The sequence below is a fragment of the Cherax quadricarinatus genome, chromosome 4, assembly GCF_038502225.1.
Source record: "Cherax quadricarinatus isolate ZL_2023a chromosome 4, ASM3850222v1, whole genome shotgun sequence".
In the NCBI taxonomy this organism is placed as follows: domain Eukaryota; kingdom Metazoa; phylum Arthropoda; class Malacostraca; order Decapoda; family Parastacidae; genus Cherax; species Cherax quadricarinatus.
In genome coordinates, this window is record NC_091295.1 from 33074952 (window position 1) to 33096316 (window position 21365).

General features: G+C 37.9%; 1 long non-coding RNA gene across 1 annotated transcript in view; it reads right to left on the minus strand.

Annotated features, from left to right (window-relative positions):
• LOC138854558 (uncharacterized) overlaps window positions 1-20080 on the minus strand; it is a 126530-nt gene extending 106450 nt beyond the window's left edge. The window contains exons 1-3 of the long non-coding RNA XR_011393752.1: window positions 19966-20080; window positions 14396-14467; window positions 13147-13373 (exon numbers count right to left, since the gene is read on the minus strand). This is a non-coding gene — a long non-coding RNA (uncharacterized lncRNA). The remainder of the gene's footprint in view (window positions 1-13146; window positions 13374-14395; window positions 14468-19965) is intronic.
• Between the last annotated feature and the right edge of the window lie 1285 nt (window positions 20081-21365).

The following is a 21365-nucleotide window of genomic DNA, read 5'->3' on the forward strand; positions in this document are numbered from 1 at the left end:
GTCTTTACATATATAATCTGAAGCCCCTGCCCACCCGACTTGAAATAAACAGACCAAAGCCATGGGAAGACTATCTGAATATATCCCATGGCCAACAGCACCCCAGAAGTCGCACAGGGAGGAAGGATAAGAGCACCTGTAAGCAGGTCGCCATGTTTCATGTGTGTATGCCCTCTCTTCAATCTACAGATAACCATCTCAAAAAATATTCAATTTAAAAACGGAAGGTCTTAGATTCAATCCCCAGGCAATTCGAGAAATATTGGAAAGCATCCAAATGTCACGCTTTGTAACATGAACATGCAGACTTGTCTTCTGCGACGATCGTTTTACCAAACAAGTTAATCGTATATAATTAATTTTCTACATTGAAAAAAAATTAGCCCCAAATATTAAAAATATATTACATTGATTGTAAATACTAAAGTTAGGCTGACTTTATAAAAGTAGGTGGATTAACCTATATTACATAATTTTTTGCAAGGTAAGAATGAGGTTTTAAGTAATTTTTGTGCCAAACAAAAGAATATAACATTTCATTTTAATTTTCGTGGATATATCTACCAAACCATAAGTAAAGCTGATCGAAAGAATTTGCTGGCAAGAACATTTAGCCTGTCTTACCCCAGTGACTAAAAAATACGACAATTCAATCTGTTGTTCCTGTTCACCTAGCAGAGAATAAGTATATGGATGTTAGGCGGCCGTGTGGGTCGCATCCTAAAGAGTGGTATAACATATATCTTATATTCTGCTTTGTTGCGCATGGCTAAACATTGTTACGTTTATTCGAAGCCAATGGTAATGACTATCCCTAGGTCCCTCTTGTTGCATCTAATCTAGTGTTGCTATATATTCAATAAAAAATAATCTCAGTACATCAATTAACATTTATCTACAGTGAGGTAATTTTTAAAGTCTTCAGCCACGACACCACGTTCCTCTGAATACCTCTACAATAGTGTCAAGATGCTGCGTGATTTTCGTATCCGGGTGGCAATCATTCATTGAAGACTATAGTATATTTCCAACACCATGATACTGTTTTTACCTCTCAATCTTGTATGTGGTATTTTACATTAGAGTTCTAGTATCTGTACGTGTAACATAACACTACAGTATGTTTTAAGTATGATACTCATACTGCCTCCAATCTGCGTAACTGAAGACCCTGTATAACGACAGCTCTAACCTATTTACACACACTTTCCTGAATTATCTTCTAAATAAATCATACTGAACTTGTAGAGACGGGTTATTTACTGCAGTGTATTTTAAGTGGAAATTAAATTCTGCGTTAAGTATGTCATCAAATTTTAAACAGATTATGTAACATGCCCTATCTTAAAATACCTTTGATAAATGAAGCAATGAAAACGTTGGCACAAGTGTATGTATCGACTTTTTATGGAGTAAAGCCGCTCAGATTTCATAAATGGCAAAATTAAATTTATTATTGTAAATATATCACAATAATAATGAAACGCACTAAAACACAAACACACACACACACACACGCACACACACACGCACACACACACACACACACACACACACACACACACACACACACACACACAGACGTAGAGCCAGAAACGAATATGCACAGATAAGAAGGGAGGCCCAAAGACAATATGAAAATGACATAGCAGCGAAAACCAAATCTGACCCGAAACTGTTGTACAGCCACATCAGGAGGAAAACAACAGTCAAGGACCAGGTAATCAGGCTAAGGAAGGAAAGAGGAGAGACAACAAGAAATGACCGTGAAGTATGTGAGGAACTCAACAAGAGATTCAAAGAAGTGTTCACAGAGGAGACAGAAGGGGCTCTAGAAAGACGGAGAGGTGGGGCACACCACCATGTGCTGGACACAGTGCACACAACCGAGGAAGAAGTGAAGAGGCTTCTGAGTGAGCTAGATACCTCAAAGGCAATGGGGCCAGATAACAGCTCCACATGGGTATTGAGAGAGGGAGCAGAGGCGCTATGTGTACCCCTAACAACAATATTCAATACATCTATCGAAACAGGGAGATTGCCTGAGGTATGGAAGACAGCAAATGTAGTCCCAATCTTTAAAAAAGGAGACAGACATGAAGCATTAAACTACAGACCAGTGTCACCGACATGTATAGTATGCAAAATCATGGAGAAGATTATCAGGAGAAGAGTGGTGGAACACCTAGAAAGGAATGATCTCATCAACAGCAGCCAACATGGTTTCAGGGACGGGAAATCCTGTGTCACAAACCTACTGGAGTTCTATGACATGGTGACATCAGTAAGACAAGAGAGAGAGGGGTGGGTGGATTGCATATTCTTGGACTGCAAGAAGGCGTTTGACACAGTTCCACACAAGAGATTGGTGCAAAAACTGGAGGACCAAGCAGGGATAACAGGGAAGGCACTACAATGGATCAGGGAATACTTGTCAGGAAGACAGCAGCGAGTCATGGTACGTGGCGAGGTGTCAGAGTGGGCACCTGTGACCAGCGGGGTCCCACAGGGGTCAGTCCTAGGACCAGTGCTGTTTCTGGTATTTGTGAACGACATGACGGAAGGAATAGACTCTGAGGTGTCCCTGTTTGCAGATGACGTGAAGTTGATGAGAAGAATTCACTCGATCGAAGACCAGGCAGAACTACAAAGGGATCTGGACAGGCTGCAGACCTGGCCCAGCAATTGGCTCCTGGAGTTCAATCCCACCAAGTGTAAAGTCATGAAGATTGGGGAAGGGCAAAGAAGACCGCAGACGGAGTACAGTCTAGGGGGGCCAGAGACTACAAACCTCACTCAAGGAAAAAGATCTTGGGGTGAGTATAACACCAGGTACATCTCCTGAAGCGCACATCAACCAAATAACTGCTGCAGCATATGGGCGCCTAGCAAACCTCAAAACAGCATTCCGACATCTTAATAAGGAATCGTTCAGGACCCTGTACACCGTGTACGTTATGCCCATATTGGAGTATGCGGCACCAGTTTGGAACCCACACCTAGCCAAGCACGTAAAGAAACTAGAGAAAGTGCAAAGGTTTGCAACAAGACTAGTCCCAGAGCTAAGAGGTATGTCCTACGAGGAGAGGTTAAGGGAAATCAACCTGACGACACTGGAGGACAGGAGAGATAGGGGGGACATGATAACGACATACAAAATACTGAGAGGAATTGACAAGGTGGACAAAGACAGGATGTTCCAGAGATTGGACACAGTAACAAGGGGACACAGTTGGAAGTTGAAGACACAGATGAATCACAGGGATGTTAGGAAGTATTTCTTCAGCCACAGAGTAGTCAGTAAGTGGAATAGTTTGGGAAGCGATGTAGTGGAGGCAGGATCAATACATAGCTTTAAGCAGAGGTATGATAAAGCTCACGGTTCAGGGAGAGTGACCTAGTAGCGATCAGTTAAGAGGCGGGGCCAGGAGCTCGGACTTGACCCCCGCAACCTCAACTAGGTGAGTACTAGGTGAGTACACACACACACACACACACACACACACACACACACACACACACACACACACACAGTGACCTAGCTTTTAATACATTTTTTATTAGAGACAAATATTTAAAGGCAGGTTTTATAAAGTTCATAAAAAGGTGGGAGAACTGATAACAAAAACTTGCCTTCTTATTTCGAAGAGACTGGCAGAAAGATGGACGGTGGGACGGACAGAGAGGCGTACTAACGGACAGAGTAAACACTGCACACCCATCCTTAACGGCAGAAACATTAAAGAAAAAACAGGAACACGTAGACCAAGTGTTACTTTATGAGCTGCAGAAGAGTTGTATCCACCGCAGACAACGGCGTCTTAACAGACACTTGCGTGAGAAAGTACACCACCACAGACGTGGAGGTGACGGCGTCTTAACAGACACTAGCGTGAAAAAGTACACGTCTACCACAGACGGTGAGACGAGTCACTAACAATTCCTGAAACATGCTCTAATTTACCAAAAACAGCAGTATTTTTTCGGTATGTTTAGTGAATCATATTCACTACATCCATAAAATGTAACAGTTGACACTCGTCAGTGGACTGAGAAAATCTCAAATGTAGACATGAACACAATGGAAAAAAAAAGTTACTTTACATTTCGATCTCTGCCGTAGGAGCACTCCTCCTTTCATTCCCTCACCTAGCTATACTTTTTTCTTCTAAAAACAGCACAAAAAAAAAATAGCCCTTCACATTAACTCGCCACTCACTGACACCATCTCCAGGCAGTGACACCACTTTGAACAAAGTTATCAACCTTCCCATAGGCGAAGTTACCTTTAAAGTCTCTAAATCACTTGTACACACGCATCGAAGACCTCACAAAGACCAACGTGGAGAACCGTGAACTAATGATACTAATCAATGCAGTGGTTTACTTTATCCTGTGTGGAGGTTGTGGCAAGGCCTGTGTGTTCCTAGAAGCCTAGAGTCATGTTTAAATTAATATAACTACTTGTGTGCAAATGTAATAACTTGAACAACGCATGTGTATAATATCAAAACTACCACCAGTTGATGACATGGAACAACGTATGCCTTGTGATTAAGGAACAAGACACGTGGAAACGAAAATGTCTAAAAGCCGCATTAGTCTGTTTCAAATTCAGCTAAACAGAACACAGGTAGCTTCGTCATCTCGAAAATATTAGCAAGAATAATGTCAACTAATGACAACTACTACTACTTCAGCCATTACTCCGCAGTTAACTGATAAATCACTTCCACTACTGTTACCACTACTTTTACAGCTACCACCACCACTATTTCGGCCTGAGTATGCTCCTCCATCCCGCACTTTATTCTGTTTCCTTTGCATACCCTGTGTCCTTGTGCTGCTTGTATAGGCTTGAAAAGCTTCTGAAGAGCGAAACTTTGTTGTAATAAATGTCTCATTAGTTGCTTTTCTGCCGATTTACCTAATATATTGCCAGTAATTTTACTAATAGCTATATGACTTTCGTATTAGTAATACTTATGAAGACTGTAGTGTTTATCTAGCTTAAAGCGTTGCCTTTCTCAAAACGAAATTGTCTGAAGACCGTGCTGGTATGTTCGAAATGTAATACGATAAACTTGAACTAAGACAACCAAGACAGTTGTAACGCTAGAACTGTATTTATGTGAACTGTATTTATGTGAACTGCAGAGCCCAGCAATTCAGTGAAGAACTTGAATCTTTTCTGGACAATTAAGAGCAAGGCTAAAGCAAACTTTGAATGTCAAGACAAATTCTAAATATTCCTTGCATGGCTTCGAAATGAAATTCTATTATTTTTATTATTAATAATTATTCTGTATTTTAATTTGCGTTTTTGAAATTACACCATGATTTTTATTTATTTATAGTTTTAATCGATTCGATCGAGCCCTTGTTCATCTTATTTAAACACTATGTACCTGTTTGCCATGTTTAATCCTCGAAGTATCCTTTACTACGTTACAGCGTGTTTGTTTCTTCCTACTCTGAGTGGTTCAATGCCTTGAGCCTTCCTTATTGTTCAAAATTCAATCCGGAACCAGTATGGCCTGCAAACCACAGAACTTTTCCTAGCTTGTAAACATGCTTTCTCACTTGTCGACTCCTTGCTGATGTTGCATATTTTATAATAGGTCAGGCATATGTCGTGTCCAGTGTCCTGAAGGACTGTTTGTTAGGTGTATTTGGAAGCCAGTTTAATACTTATAATGAGATGCAATGAAAATGTTATATGCGATTTCGGCAAAGTAAGATAGCCAGAGGAGAAATGGCCAAGACACGTAAGTTTAATACTCGAAACATCAGCTCCCTCAACAGTAGCAGATACGATAACACGACAGGGAAATAATAGCAGCTAGTAGCTAAAGTTTATTAAGACCAAGTGGATAGATAATATAATTATACGTACTCACTAGACAACAATACCAAAGACCAGTGCTCATGGATGCACCCGCGAAACTACAAACACACACTTTAAAATATTCTGCCCCCTCCCCCCTAAGTTTTTTATAGGATGTGGCAGAGGAATGAGGCTTAATGGGCGAGGACTAGGTGTAATATTATCCCGATGCAGCATGAAGTGGGTGGCACGAAGCAGAACCAGGAATTACCAGGCATAATCATTACCCGGGACACGTACCATTGATGGCTATGGGTGCAGTCCCAGCCTCTGGGGAATGCTACCTGGAACGACAATAATCAGAGGTTTCTTGACCTTGTGTGGAGGTTCACATGTGATGCTGGTGGTGGTGGCGGCGGTGGTGGAGGCGACTGGTGGAGGCGGCTGGTGGTGCTTCTAGCTAGCGGCAGTGGTCGTGGTCTTGTTGGTTGGCAGCAGTGGTGGTGATTGTGTTAACTGAGGGCAGTGGGTGGTGTGATGGTGGTAATGCTGGCGACGGTGACGATGGTGACAGAGTAGCTGCTGCTGCCGGAGGTGATACTTGTTCACCGTGGGAAGGAGTAATGACATGTTTCGTTCCTCGGGGTTTGGTAGCGTCTGCCTCACACCAGCAATCGACGGCTGTGCAATGCTAAAGTAAAGATCGCATGGGTATTTTAAGAAGAAGAGGAAAAAACTGTGACACCTCAACGATATGGAAGGAAAATGTAATTGCATTCCAAAAGTGTAAAACTTGAACGTTTAAACTAGACGATAATATGATGGTACGGTACTTCAAAGCCAAGGGAGAAAAACTCATGATCGTTTTAAAACGATGGCACATAGAAACACTATTTTATATTTCTTGTATGAGCAATAATTGATGAGTTATTACAACACCATGTAATGTCCTTGTTGCTTTCCAAAACATAGGTGAAAAGCCAAATTACCTTCATGTATTCAGATTAATAATGGTGACGAACCACCACTGACAACACCTGAGTACGACTCATCCAGGGAAAGTTGAGCAGAGCTTTGCATTTTCAACGTTAATGCTAGGTCGTTAATTTATTAACGTTCTAAGCAGCTCCAGGTGAGTTGAAAAATGAGGCTGGAATGTCCAACGACAATCTAGGGTACAACCCATAGTAAAGGTAATACACAGTGTCAATGGTGAAAGTAACAAAGCATCAATAGTTTCAGCATAAAAGAATAAGCCAGGAACATCTAATCCAACATAAACAAATCATAATTATTTAATACTCCAAGACAATGGTGAAAACTACCGATTATTCGGATAAAGAAAAAATAATAGTAAATAACTGTGATTATTTCCGTCCCAAACAAAGGCGTTAACACAGCATTTTATGCCATGCTGTTTTATATTTACCTAAAAGAATTATTCATCCTAATAATTTAAAAACAAGACTCAAATTCACATTTAACTTAATCATTCCAAGGTATATACTTAAAACAGTACACATTTAAACAAAACATTACATATTTATTCTCCAAGAACATTTGGCACCGTAATGTATTCCCAAAACATTTAATTTAAGCATTAAATCTGCTAATAAATTCGAGAAACACGTGTCTATTTAATATATATGACAAAAGTTTTAACTCTCGTCTTTCATTGGACTTAGAAGAAGGACCTTCTTCAATCACATGTATTCCGTATCCTCTCATAGTAACTACTACGAAAGCCAAGCTACATCACATAACATTTATGTAATAGCTTTCCATACCGCTTCTCGATCTCCAAAGAACAACACCTGTGTGCTTGTGACTTTTAGGTGTACTCTAAAGGTACTATATATGATCAGAGAGGAGAACTTAGGCAAGCACACTTAAAAAGCGTGTCTGTCTAGATTAATGGATAAATGATGGAGCCTTCACTACTCTTGAATCATTTGCCCGGCATTAGAGTTTCAAATAATAATACTATTTTTATTTATAATAATTTTAAACACACTGGCAGTAAGTCTTAATTACTCTGCCACCAAGGCAGAGTAATTAAGTCCTACTTCAGGGCATCTGTCAGCCTACAAACATACAGTCTCTCTCAAACCTTGGAACATAAATCTGGGTTATCTACTCCTATATCCAGTGGCGCCAAGTATATAAATGATAAGTTATAAGGTGAGAGACAAAGAGACAAGATAAGGTGGCAAGAAAGAGAAATCATCAAGTAGCAGCTAATAACTTCCTGTACTGCTGAGAGATAACATCTTTCTTTACGATACTTTCATGATCATATTATTTATTAAGTAATTGTTATAAACTACCGATTTTCCTGTAATTGTTGATAATTTCAGTCAAATGTTTTTGTTTTTAGTAATATATGTCCTATATATAAACACCGCTACTGTTCCTGCATTAGGATAATAACAATTATGCCTATTACTATAATCATTTCAATTATGTACATTACCGATAGTATATTTTTTCATTAAGTTACCGATATTGGCATCTTTTATTACGTTGTTATAATAAGCATCTTAATTATCACATTGTTACTGCAAGTATCCAGTTCACCAAACTGATATCAAGATCTCATAATTCGTGAATTAGAATATTCCATAATCCTTGCTTAATATCTATCCTATTTCTGTGGATTAAAATTAACGTTTCTTGTTGGTCGAATAATGCCTCTCCTTCAATGTTATCAGCTAGTGTGGTATTGACAAGATCTGCGTTATACTGCATCTCAAAAATATGGCGGATTTCTTCCTCTCTTGATCCTCCCCCTCTTCATTTTCCTAAGGTTATGGTAATCTAACTAGCTCATTTTTAGAAAACTGTAGTTGCCAGGCATCTAAAGATTCAATTAACAATCATGTCTGTCAAACAAAATTTAATATTTAACTTAAAAATAATGATTTTTTATAATAAAAAAACTGGATACCAGCTTTAATATACGACGTTAAGAGTAATAATTAATAACAAACTAGGGAAATTTTAGTGTTATAATGTAAACTATGAAAGATATTTATAATTATAATCTTAGGATCAACGTTCATTTATGTAGATGTTATTTTGACATGGTAAGAGATGGTATCAAATAATGAGTGTATCTCCCCTTCCCCCACCCACCCCTCAACCGTCATTGTACACTAATAGTAACCACTAGAACCCCTGATTGCTGGGTCGTCTTAATTGACCCAGATGCAATTTGCGTTAATTGCTGCCGGCGATACGCAATTGTCGAGGCATAAATATACTTACAGTATTAAGGCCAGGGAAATGAACCTCGCTACCGACAGATGTCCTGAGAGTTAACTTGATTTTATATTAATCCTCATTAGGTTGTGATGGGTCTCTATACTTGGGTTATGACTACTAAAACAACAAAGTACATTTGTGTCGACTAGGAAACTACGTTGTGGGCTTAGGTTTATTTGGTTGAATTTTGAATATTGGCAGCATCCATGTTATGAACGATGCTTAGAATGATAAACCTCGAAACTGAGCGAGAGAGAGCATACTGTACAGTAAGCTGTGTAAGCCACTGTCTAGAAGAGGTAAAAACTAATATATATATATATATATATATATATATATATATATATATATATATATATATATATATATACACACACACACACACACACACACACACACACAGAAACATCGCAGTCAGCAGGACTCGATACTGCTACCATGTTTCTTTCTCAGCCTGGGCACGTCAGTGAGCCTCAAGCATGGATTCAAGCTATTGCAATCTCCTCCTGCTTGTTCTGACCTCTCAAGCGATTTTTGTAAGAACATAAGAACATAAGAAAGGAGGAATACTGCAACTGGCCTGCTGGCCCATACTAGGCAGGTCCTTTACAAATCCAACCCACTAACAGAACAAATGCTACCCAAGCAATAAGCTCAGGTGCAAGTCCCACTCAAATCCAACCCCTCCCACTCATGTACCTATCCAACCTAAATTTGAAACTACCCAAGGTTTTAGCTTCGATAACCCTACTAGGCAGATAAATTAGACACATGTGCAAAATAAATTACACACATGCGCAAGATAAATTAGACACATGTGCACCACTGCACCACGCAGAAACAAGAGGGTATATACAGAGAAAGATCGCAGTCAGCAGGACTGGAGACTGCTACTGGGGAAGGTTAAGATTCCCAGGTAGAGCTCTTATCCACTCTTATCCACCGTCCCCAGTATTAAATTATTGTAAACTTATCTAAAATATATTTAGTAGGATTAGGCTAAATTAAATTGCGCTTGTTGTAATACGGTTAGGTAACTTTTTCTAATTTTTTTGTACATATTCATTTTTACATTAACATAAATGAAAAATATACATCTTTAAACGTATAAGAAAAAAGTTTAGAAAGGACTAAATTTTAAAGGAGATCTTGCTAACTGACCGGTTTTACCTATTTGGCACGACATATTAATATATATATATATATATATATATATATATATATATATATATATATATATATATATTGAAATAAAGGTATTACTAAGTGCAGTATGGGGATAGTGATAGGCAGCACTGTTGTTGTAGATCACATGCTACAAATCTCCACAAATTTTACCCACTAAGGATGTAACAATAAATCGTTTACTATAAAAAATTAAACAAACTGTTAAATTAGCTGTAATTTGAAACTTTTCTCAAGGATAAAATGCTAAGAACTGTTATTAGGTCATCGTTTATAATGCATCCAGTAATGTGGGAGGGGTAGTAGCACACCATATTGTATACAAAGAAAATCAGTGTGCACTGAATAACAGATGAAGATTTAATAATAAAGATAATTCATTCTGGGCCAGTTAAAATGTCAAGGCTCTCTCATTAAACAATCAAAATTTTATATAAGGGACAAGCCAGGAATGCCGGCCTTCAAACACACTCATCTCTCCTTTGTTTCTACTGACCTATTTCCACATCTCCACTCTCTCCCTCCTTCCACCAACAAAACTACAACCACTAACCACTTTCACCCAGGAGTCTCTTAGATGTTTATAAAAGGGAATATTTTTTTCCAAATTTGAGGAAATGAAGTTTTATTTTTGAATATTAGATGTGCAAGAAACCGCTGCCTATGAGTCACATGCACAGAATAGACTTTAAACCCAAAAAGCTAACCTTTACCATTATCATCCTTCATTTGGAAGAATAACACGTAAAATTGCTCCTCTGAGAAGAGAGGCTCTAAAGAGCAGTAATGAAGAAAGAGAAGTTTGAGAAACACATTGCAGGGTGGAAAAGAGCTAGTACATAATGTGTTTCGGAAAAGATCAAATGAAGAGCCAAATATATTCACCTGCCACCTTTAGGCATTTTGACCATTTGAATGAATATGATGTACTGAGGAATATAGGCATTTTTCTTAGTAGGGTAAGAGGTCGTAAGAATCCAGAACAAATGAAGCAAGAAACACTATACTGAACAAGTGGCGAACTTTATTTGATTAGACTCATGGTTAACAGATGGAGAGCATGAGAAGTTGTGGGATATGGAAATAAATATAGTATTTTCATGGGAAGTACTAAACCCACAGGAATCATAAAGAGATCCTCACCAGCATTTAAAGTACTCTCCTTGAAGGGCGAAAATAATATATTGGTGCTTGCAGAAGCGGCATAGCAGCTAAGACTGCAGACCATCAGTGTCACACCTTCTAATAATAAAGGTGAAACCATCTACCAATGCCGCGTAGCTGAGACTCATGTGTGCAGCTTTAATGGTTGATTAGACAGATGTATACTAGTAGGAATGTTTGGGACAGAGCTGCACTTTGATCTGCCTTGTACTGGCTAAGTAGACCAACTGAAGTGACTGTCTTTTCTTATGATGTGATAAACTTAGGAGAGATGAGTGCCTATTGTATATATAAATAGTGAGAGATTTCTCGCACATAAATCCATTACCGGACATATTCACTATAATGACTGCTTACTTCATGACAATCACGTACAGTGTTAACATACACTCAATAGGCTTGACTTGAACGCTTAATGATATTGTGTGCAGTCACAAGAGGTTGTAAATATGCAAATATCGGAATAAACTTTTCATCAACAGAATACTGTCTTAAGTATCATAATTTAAGGGTATTAGATATAATTCGAAAGAATTACTAAGTTCATTTTATATGAAATTCGCGAAAATACCCATTTTATAAGGAAATTAAGAATAATTAGAGACAGAAACACTACAAGTGTATTTAAACGCTCCAGTTCAATGAAAATATAACTGCATGATGAGATTTAATTCAGGTAAGAAAAATGCACTAAGAACACAAAAGAGAAAGACGACCTCACTTCAGTTGTAGATTAGACAGAGTATGCACAAAAAAATAATTACAAATAGATTATTCGATATAAAAAACACATAAATCCCGGAGTAAGGAGAGGTTACAGCGAGATTTTCTGCTAGGAAAAACTAGACTACTATATAAGTATCACCATGTAAAAAGCTATTTAGTTAGAAGAGGGCGTGAGTTAAGAGAGATATGTGTGCCAGAAACGTGAGATGAGAATGAGAGATGAGAGTAATGAGCGGGATGGAGGAAGAAACGAAAAGAGCGAAGGAAGAGGTGAGAGAAGCTTGAAAGTCTGAGAAAGAAATGAAGGGGACGGAATATAAGTGAGATGAGTGTAAGGAATAAAAGACTGGAGACATTGAGGTAAAAGAGAGAGAGAGAGAGAGAGAGAGAGAGAGAGAGAGAGAGAGAGAGAGAGAGAGATGAGGTTACAACAGTGTAAATTCAAGATTAAGTCTAGATATATTTCCACAAATTTAAAATACATTATATTAATTAAAAAACTAAAATAATACGTGTTATGCACCATGAACACATTCATCAGGACACGAGAAAACTTTTTTTTTTTTTTTTGCAGAGTACACACATGCGGAACTTACTGCAGACTAACAGCTAATATCATTAAGCAGCAGCGGGTGAATATAATTAAAAACGAACGTGGTAGAAAATGCGAAAAAAATTACCCTGGAATTAAGGACCGGTGCAACTGATATATATATATATATATATATATATATATATATATATATATATATATATATATATATATATATATATATATATATATATATATATATATATATATATATATATATATATATATACGATAAAATAACTTTTGTTATAAAGTATAATTCGTAAAGAAAGTTTGCTACGCAGAAAACAAAAATGAAAAAAAAAAAAAAAAAAAGCAGAAGACTCACTACTGGGGCCCACTGAACAGTTCACCGCGATAAGACAGAATTATGAAACCAAAAGCAAACCTGTGGGGCAATGAATATGCATGAATTATGAAACTCTGAGAATATGTTGCGTGCTCCCCTGAGCTGAGGCGATCTGGAGTCATCATCTTCATCTCTGGGGGCTGAGCCATGACCATCTCTGCTCACCCCAGCTGACCTCACAGGCTTCGTATATAAACCAGGTCGCTTTTACACAACGCTCTCTCGGACTACGTGCGCTTTCACTCCATTATATTATTCTCCACTTGCTGTGAAAAAAAACTTTACTAATTAAAACCCAGATTAAAAAAAAAATATGTCTAGTTTAAAAAGTAACTATTGGTTTTAAAGTGTATAATTAGTTTTAATAGTTATCTTAGGTTCAACTCGGACAAGTAAGAGATGTAGCTGCGTGCCTGGGAGACACACCTGCCTAGTGATCACACCTCACGCGATCAAACGGCATATTGCCGACAAGTATGAAGACAAAGACAAGTCGCACTACACAAGCAAAACATTCATCCAATTATAGAAGAACGCATTACTTGGTGAAGAGCTTCATCAAATCATCACTTGAGAAAGCTCTACAAAGAACGAAATGTCCGAGTAAAAGTCGTTCTGCGATGTGTGTCAGTCTTCAGGCTTCAAATTGACCTCAATTTCAATATAACAATATTACCTCAGCTTCACTATTACCAGTTTAAGTATTTAACATGGAAATACTTATACTGATTTACGATGATCTATTTAATTTCACAGGTCAACATTACTACTAGAAAGCTGCACTAAATATATATATATATATATATATATATATATATATATATATATATATATATATATATATATATATACACTTACTGAAGCTGATTTATTCAATCACGCACTTCGTAGATTTATCTCTAAGATCTCACTCGTCCCCACCATAATTTAAAAGCTGTACCCCATTATTTTCCAAGTACTACTTCGCTCACCTCATTAGAGAAATCTCTATCAAACACAAAATCTGCTTGAAAATTGTATGTTTAAAACGCATAATTTCTTAAGGCACAAAAATGCTATGCAGCTACAATCAAAGTCTTTAAAAACTTGAAAAAAATAGTGTTAATTGAGATAATTATGTGCATATATTTATGGAAACATATAAAGTCTGCTAGGATAGTACTGCTGTTATCATCGTTATTATAGTCTGTGCTGTATGAGTCATAGGCCAGGAAAGCCAGGTACTATAGAATAACCAACGGTCTATATTAAGGCTACATGCCGAGAAAGCAAGATGAAGTGTAGATACCTCTTTATCAATACAGCGAAGGTTAGTAGTGTAGCTAAAGGTTCTCTCCTCTCATCACTTCCGCTGGCCACACTAGAGGTTTGTAAAAAACGTGGAGCGATTAGTATTTACAGAAAAAATGCTGTGGTATTTAATAGTTAAGGTGAAAATATCCTTCCATTACTAAGACTGCCATCATTGGCACAATCAACTCAATTAATATTAAACTATATTAGTAATGAATGGTCAACGAGTTATCCAGGGAAGTTCATGAACTAACAACGTTAGCGTACAAGTGACTAACCAAAGCCAGTCACTGGAATGTAACTTGGTGAATCTGATACTCTGCCAAAGTCCAACCAGCGATGCTCCCAAGAGCGTCTTGCAGCTGGTACAAACCTACGCCTCAGTTGAACTAAACTTACATATTAGCGGTATATAACATCATCAAGTTGATGAATTAGACTCTTATGCAACATATGGGTATCTTTTTTAGTAGACGTTTCACCATGCAATTACTTTATCATGGAGGTAATCAATCCCTCAGCCTGGCAGAATTATATACAAAAGACAGATGAGGTAATCAGTCCCTCAGCCTAAGAGCAGGTATTGAGCATCGTTGTCTTGATGAATATGAAGCTCACACAGGAAGACAGACGGTTATATACTGGTGTCAGGTGAGTTACAGCAGATCTGGATGCCTTGTTACTGGTAGGGGAGACCCAGCAGGGTCTGACAATTAATATATCAAAATATTGATACACAGGATATCTCCACAACCTACTTGCTAACCTCTGGCACAATTCTTGGGCATGACCTACTTCCAGTGTGAGTCCCGCCTACCAGTGACAAAGCCTTCAACTGCTTCAACTTATCTGGCTTTAGTATATTAAGCACCCATCTTCCTGCCTGTGCTTCAGATTCATCAACACACTTGCTCCTAGACCGAGGGCCTGATTCCCTACTCTTCTGTAGACTTCCGTTTATGTCACTGTATTGCATTAATAAAGCCACTGGAAAGCGTATTGTCTACAAAATGCAGATACCCAGGTGTTTCACGGTCTAATTCGTCAACTAGACTTACATGCAGCTTTAATTGGTTCCTCTTTTGTCACTCATCATGCTGGACCTTCCATCAGCAGATAAAACTTGTTGCCAGTACCTGATACAGTACTTGCCTTAACTGTGCTGGAATGCCTTAGCCTGGAAAGGCTAAGGCATTCCAGTATTGTCAGAACCGGATTAGCCATAAAAATTAATCCTACGAGTTTGTGGCATGCATCTATTAGTAGGCAGTGGGGTAACAATATGCAATTAATTAAGGTAATATTACGTTTTTGTAACAACATGCATTCAAGGAAGAATAAGAATTAACTTAATTTAAGAAGTTATGCTAATACCATTTAATCTTTTAAAATACAAATATTCGAGAAGGTAACGTAGTTTATTGTTGTATGAGAATGTAATCATGTAACTTTAGTAAACTCGACAATTACGTACACTATGCAGGCTTACTCAAATTATGCAGTAAACAAAACATATATTTCAATCCAAATTTATTCTTGACAAAAACACACTCGGCTCAACTGTACTTGGTAAACGCACTGAAATCGCTACTTGAGAAAAAGTTCCCATTAATACTCAAGCTTCTGATTACTACTCCTGGAATATTATTTGAAAAAAATAAAATTGTTTACTATTACTAAGGTTATCTGTTAATTTAATTTTACATTTCTCTGACTGCCGTGTTAATTTAAAACCGTCAGACTACTGCTTTATTACAAGTGCGTTAATTGAGCACATCGCGGAGCTTCCATAACCAAAGTAGACTCGTCCCCTCACACGAGGCTTTGAGGAGTATAAAACAAAAATACAACTCAGGGAAAATCTATGACAATGACAAATGTAGAACAGGTGCAACCAGCTTAAAATATCTCAGAACACGTTAAAAACAACTTAGAGGAGGAGATGAAAGGGCTGAAAGAGTATGTAGCTAAAACAGACGATAGTTTGTAAAATATCTTTAGGGAAAAGGCAGACAGGACAAGAGGTTGTGTTGGCAACGGAAATTACAGCTAGAACTAATACTAGTCTCGAAATGAAAAAGGAGATGGCAAATATTTCTAAGATATTGAGGGGAAACTGTAGGCAAAAAAAAAAAATGCCTTCTGGATGTGTTGGAAAAGAAATTAAGAACAAATAATCAAAGAAAAACAACACATAAAAGAGATGACGAAATGCATTGTGGATTTCAGCATTCTACATATAGCGAGGTATGGCCCAATGGAAAACGTGAAATAAACACAGGCAGCTGACAATGACAGATCCGCAAATTAATCATAAGGAAGAAATGCATATTAAGCATAAAAATCTATACAAATTAGATAAATCTTTGAAGAGGACATGGTGAGATTAAACGACTATAAATACTGTCAAGAAAAAACTTGCATGCTGCAGTTATATTATGCCAAAACTGAAATATAAAATGATTGTATAGCGCCCAAACCTAATAAAACAATACGTATATTAAAAAAGGCTGAAGAAGACCTATAAAATGGCTACTAAAACTGAAAATTAGAATATAAGATGAAAATCTGAGCACAGTGCAAGATACTCACGCTGGCTCATAGGAAGGAAGGTAAACCATGATAGCCACATTTATAAGGTTATAAAAGGACATGAAAGGATAAAAGATTTTTCAGTGATTGCAACAAAGACTGCAAAAGGTTTCAATTGTAAACTGAGAAACAAGCAGAGTCGAAAGGATACAAGAAATATTTTCGCAAACTGGCTGACCAGTGGAAAATTAAAAAAAAAAAAAAAATTATCTACCGAGTGAATTATTGAATACGGACACAAGGCTTATTCATGACTTTACTCTCTTTAATACAAGTAAGTAATTACAAAGTAAGTAATTACAATGTCCAATTACGCCATTGTGGTTTTAAAACAAGAGGTAACGCTGAATGCAAAGTGGGGATATACACCTCACACTGGATACTAGGAAAGAAAGCCAAAACCTGCGATCACATATTCGATATGAGAGACAGACACCTTGAAAACACACAATGTAATAATAAAACCCAAAACCTTTCTACTTGCATTAATTATCCTAAAACCCTTCTACTTAATTATACACATGCCTGACTTTCCAGTATTTTTTCTTCTAGAAATTGCACCTTCATTTCACGAGGCCTAGTGTAACTCCTAGTCTCGACAACACTTTTTTCCAGAACCCTTTACAAGCATGTTAAAAAAAACGGTTTATAGAAGGAAAATTAAGACTCACCAACTTTCTAGTTATATGACGACGAAAGACTAGAATGGGACGGGTGGACGAACTGCATATCTCAACCTATCAGATGACCTATGGTATAATGCTTCACAGGCGACTAATTTCCAAACTGGAGAAGCAGGTTACAAGGGAGGGTAATAGACTGGATGAATGAATATCTAAACGACGGAACAAATTCTCAGTGAGAAAATGGGCAAGTCTGTGCGAGATGTAACATGAGCACTTTCCCCACAATCAGATGCTGGAACCATTTGGTTTGACATTTATTAATGATCTACATATAAGGATGCAAACCTTGCGAGAAAAACAAATGATTTCGAAAAAGTCGCAGGAAGAAATATTCCAATAGGTGTCTAAAGAAGGTGAACATGAAGACGATGATGAAGATGAAATGATGATGAATTTGAGAGAAAGCAAAGGCCAATAATACTGCAACACTTGAGAATAAAAAAACTACTAATGTCAGAGAGATAGAGACTATATGGGTAAATGTTGCATCGAACCAATCGCCAGACTCGCACCGACAGGACAGAATAACAAGATAACTGTGCTTGCAACGAAAGCAACTACTGTATAACAACAATTTCAAGAAAGAGTTTTTTCAGAATATACACCACACGCATAAGGAAAACAATGGAATATGCAGCCATAAAAACCGCAAGTACACGACAAATCATAAAAACAACGCTCACAACTAACCCGTGAGTTGAAAGTAAACCTTTAAACGATGTTTCGATCCATCCTAAACCATTATCAACTAATTTGACATTGACCCAGGATGGACCGAAATGTTGTCTATAGATTTATCTGAAATATATGGATCAAATATAAACTGTTACAGCCATTTGAAAAGGTCCAGACTTGCACATGACACACTGTGTGAATTGCCAGATACAGCAGCGAAAGGGAACAGAAGCCAACAACACACATCACCAACAGAGACGTTATGAAATATTTTAGTTTCAAAGAGGTAATTGGAATCAGCTAGAAGAGGAAGTGAGGTGGTCAAACTCCTTACTGTTTCAATAGTAGACACGACAGAGCCTCACAAACTCAAGAGCTAAGATTCGACCCCCCTCAAGAACAAATCGATAAGTACATACAGGTGACGTAAAGCAAACAACAGAAAGGTTCCGGCTAGACCCTGGACAAGGTGAGACGTATGGAAGCTTCTCTTTACGTTTGGCCATATTCATCTATAGTTAATCATGTACTTGGCTGTCAATCAATTGTTGAGAGTAGCATCTTTGAAAAGCTACAAATACACCCTTTCAACGAACAGGTCGTATCCCACCAAAGTAGGGTGACCCAAAAAGAAAAACGAATGTCTTTCTTTTTACATTTAGTAATTTATACAGGAGAAAGGGTTACTAGTCCCTTGCTCCGGGCATTATAGTAGCCTGTTACGACACGCAAGGCTTATGGAGGAAGAATTCTTTTCCACTTCCCCATGGAGATAAGAGGAAATATTGAACAAGAACTATTAAGAAAATAGAAGAAAACCCAGATGGGTGTGTAAATATATATGCTTGTATATGCATGTGTAGTGTGACCTAAGTGTGAGTAGAAATAACAAGATACACCTGTTATCCCGAATGTTCATGAAACACAAAATCCTACCATCATGTAAAACAATACAGGTTTCAGTTTCACACTCATTTGGCAGGTGGGTGGGTGGATGCTATCTACCAACCTACCACTTAGGGCTACAAATACAAATTCTGTAACGATGATTAAAAACAGAAAACCAGGAACATCGCTCTGCTCCTGTAATTACAAGTCAAGTCACTCCCACAAATACCCTCAGACTACCTACTACTAGAAAAAATGTCCATGAAACTAGAATTAAAAATAGTTGCAACTGATTTCTTCTTTGCATTCATTATAATAAACCTTTACCTGGATTTTGAAAGTAAGGCATTAAGGCACGATACTGATATGACCGAATACGCTTTTGGAAATTGACTGCACGAACGAATTCATCCTCACGAATATTCAGATTGCCGATTGGTGGATCGTGCTGCTACAAGCTATTCCTCACTTAATCAAGATTCATTATGTATTTTATGTAATTATTATCGGCTTTCAAGTCTCGTATTTGCGTGAGAATATGTGCGTGTGCGCATGGAAGAGTGTATGTGTCCGTATCTAAAAGAAAGAAGAGAGATAGATATAGATAGAGAGAGAAATAACTTATTGATAATTATAAGAAAAAACGGTATCTATTCTCACGGTGGCCCGTCTCCAGTACATGTCATAAAATATTTTAAATAATTCCAGTAGTTGCTGTGCTTACTCCTGGTCAGAATGCATGAGAGCCTTGTAAGAACAAGCATCTAGCCGTGGCTGAAGAACACTGGACTGCTGACACGGTCAAACAACCTCTGTCACGATTTCAATTACGAACATCTGAAAATACAATTTTTATACACAATTTATAAATAGAGGATTTTAATAAAAAATGCAATTTTTTTTAAACACGCATCATTCATATATATATATATATATATATATATATATATATATATATATATATATATATATATATATATATATATATATATATATATATATTTATTTATTTATTAGCATACTGGCCGATTCCCACCAAGGCAGGGTGGCCCGAAAAGGAAAAACTTTCACCATCATTCACTCCATCACTGTCTTGCCAGAAGGGTGCTTTACACTACAGTTTTTAAACTGCAACATTAACACCCCTCCTTCAGAGTGCAGGCACTGTACTTCCCATCTCCAGGACTCAAGTCCGGCCTGCCGGTTTCCCTGAACCCCTTCATAAATGTTACTTTGCTCACACTCCGACAGCACGTCAAGTATTAAAAACCATTTGTCTCCATCCACTCCTATCAAACACGCTCACGCATGCCCGCTGGAAGTCCAAGCCCATCGCACACAAAACCTCCTTTACCCCCTCCCTCTAACCTTTCCTAGGCCGACCCCTACCCCGCCTTCCTTCCACTACAGACTGATACACTCTTGAAGTCATTCTGTTTCGCTCCATTCTCTCTACATGTCCGAACCACCTCAACAACCCTTCCTCAGCCCTCTGGACAACATCCCGCACCTCCTCCCAACTTCGAATCGAAGACAGGCCATCTTAACAATGCAAGACAAGTTACGGGGGGGGGGGATCTTTAGCTCAAGTACTTTCACACTTCTCAGTGCGTCATTAGAAGCTATGCAATGCTGCAAAGGCAACAACAGGAGAAGTAGGTTTTCAGAGTATGGTAGTGTGGAGGCACCAGCCAGTCATATATATATATATATATATATATATATATATATATATATATAGGACGTACACATCTGTAGGTGAAGGAAGGCGGGGTAGGTGTCGTCCTATGACGGTTGGAGGGGGTAAAGGAGATTTTGTATGCGAAGGGCTTAAACATCCAGCAAGCGTGTGTTAGACAGGAGTGAACAGAGACAAGTTGGTTTCATGACTTGATGTGCTATTGGAATGTGAGCAAGGTAACATTGATGAAGGGATTCATGGAAACCTGTTAACCGGACTTTTGTCCTGAAGGTGTTAAGTGCAGTTGCTGCAATCTGAAGGAAGGCGGGGGATATTTACAATTCTGAATTGTAGTATCGGCACACCTCTGGTAAAACAGTGATGGAGTGTTTCTTCTTTATCAGGTCAAGTAAATACACTATAGAATGTTAGTACTTGTTGAA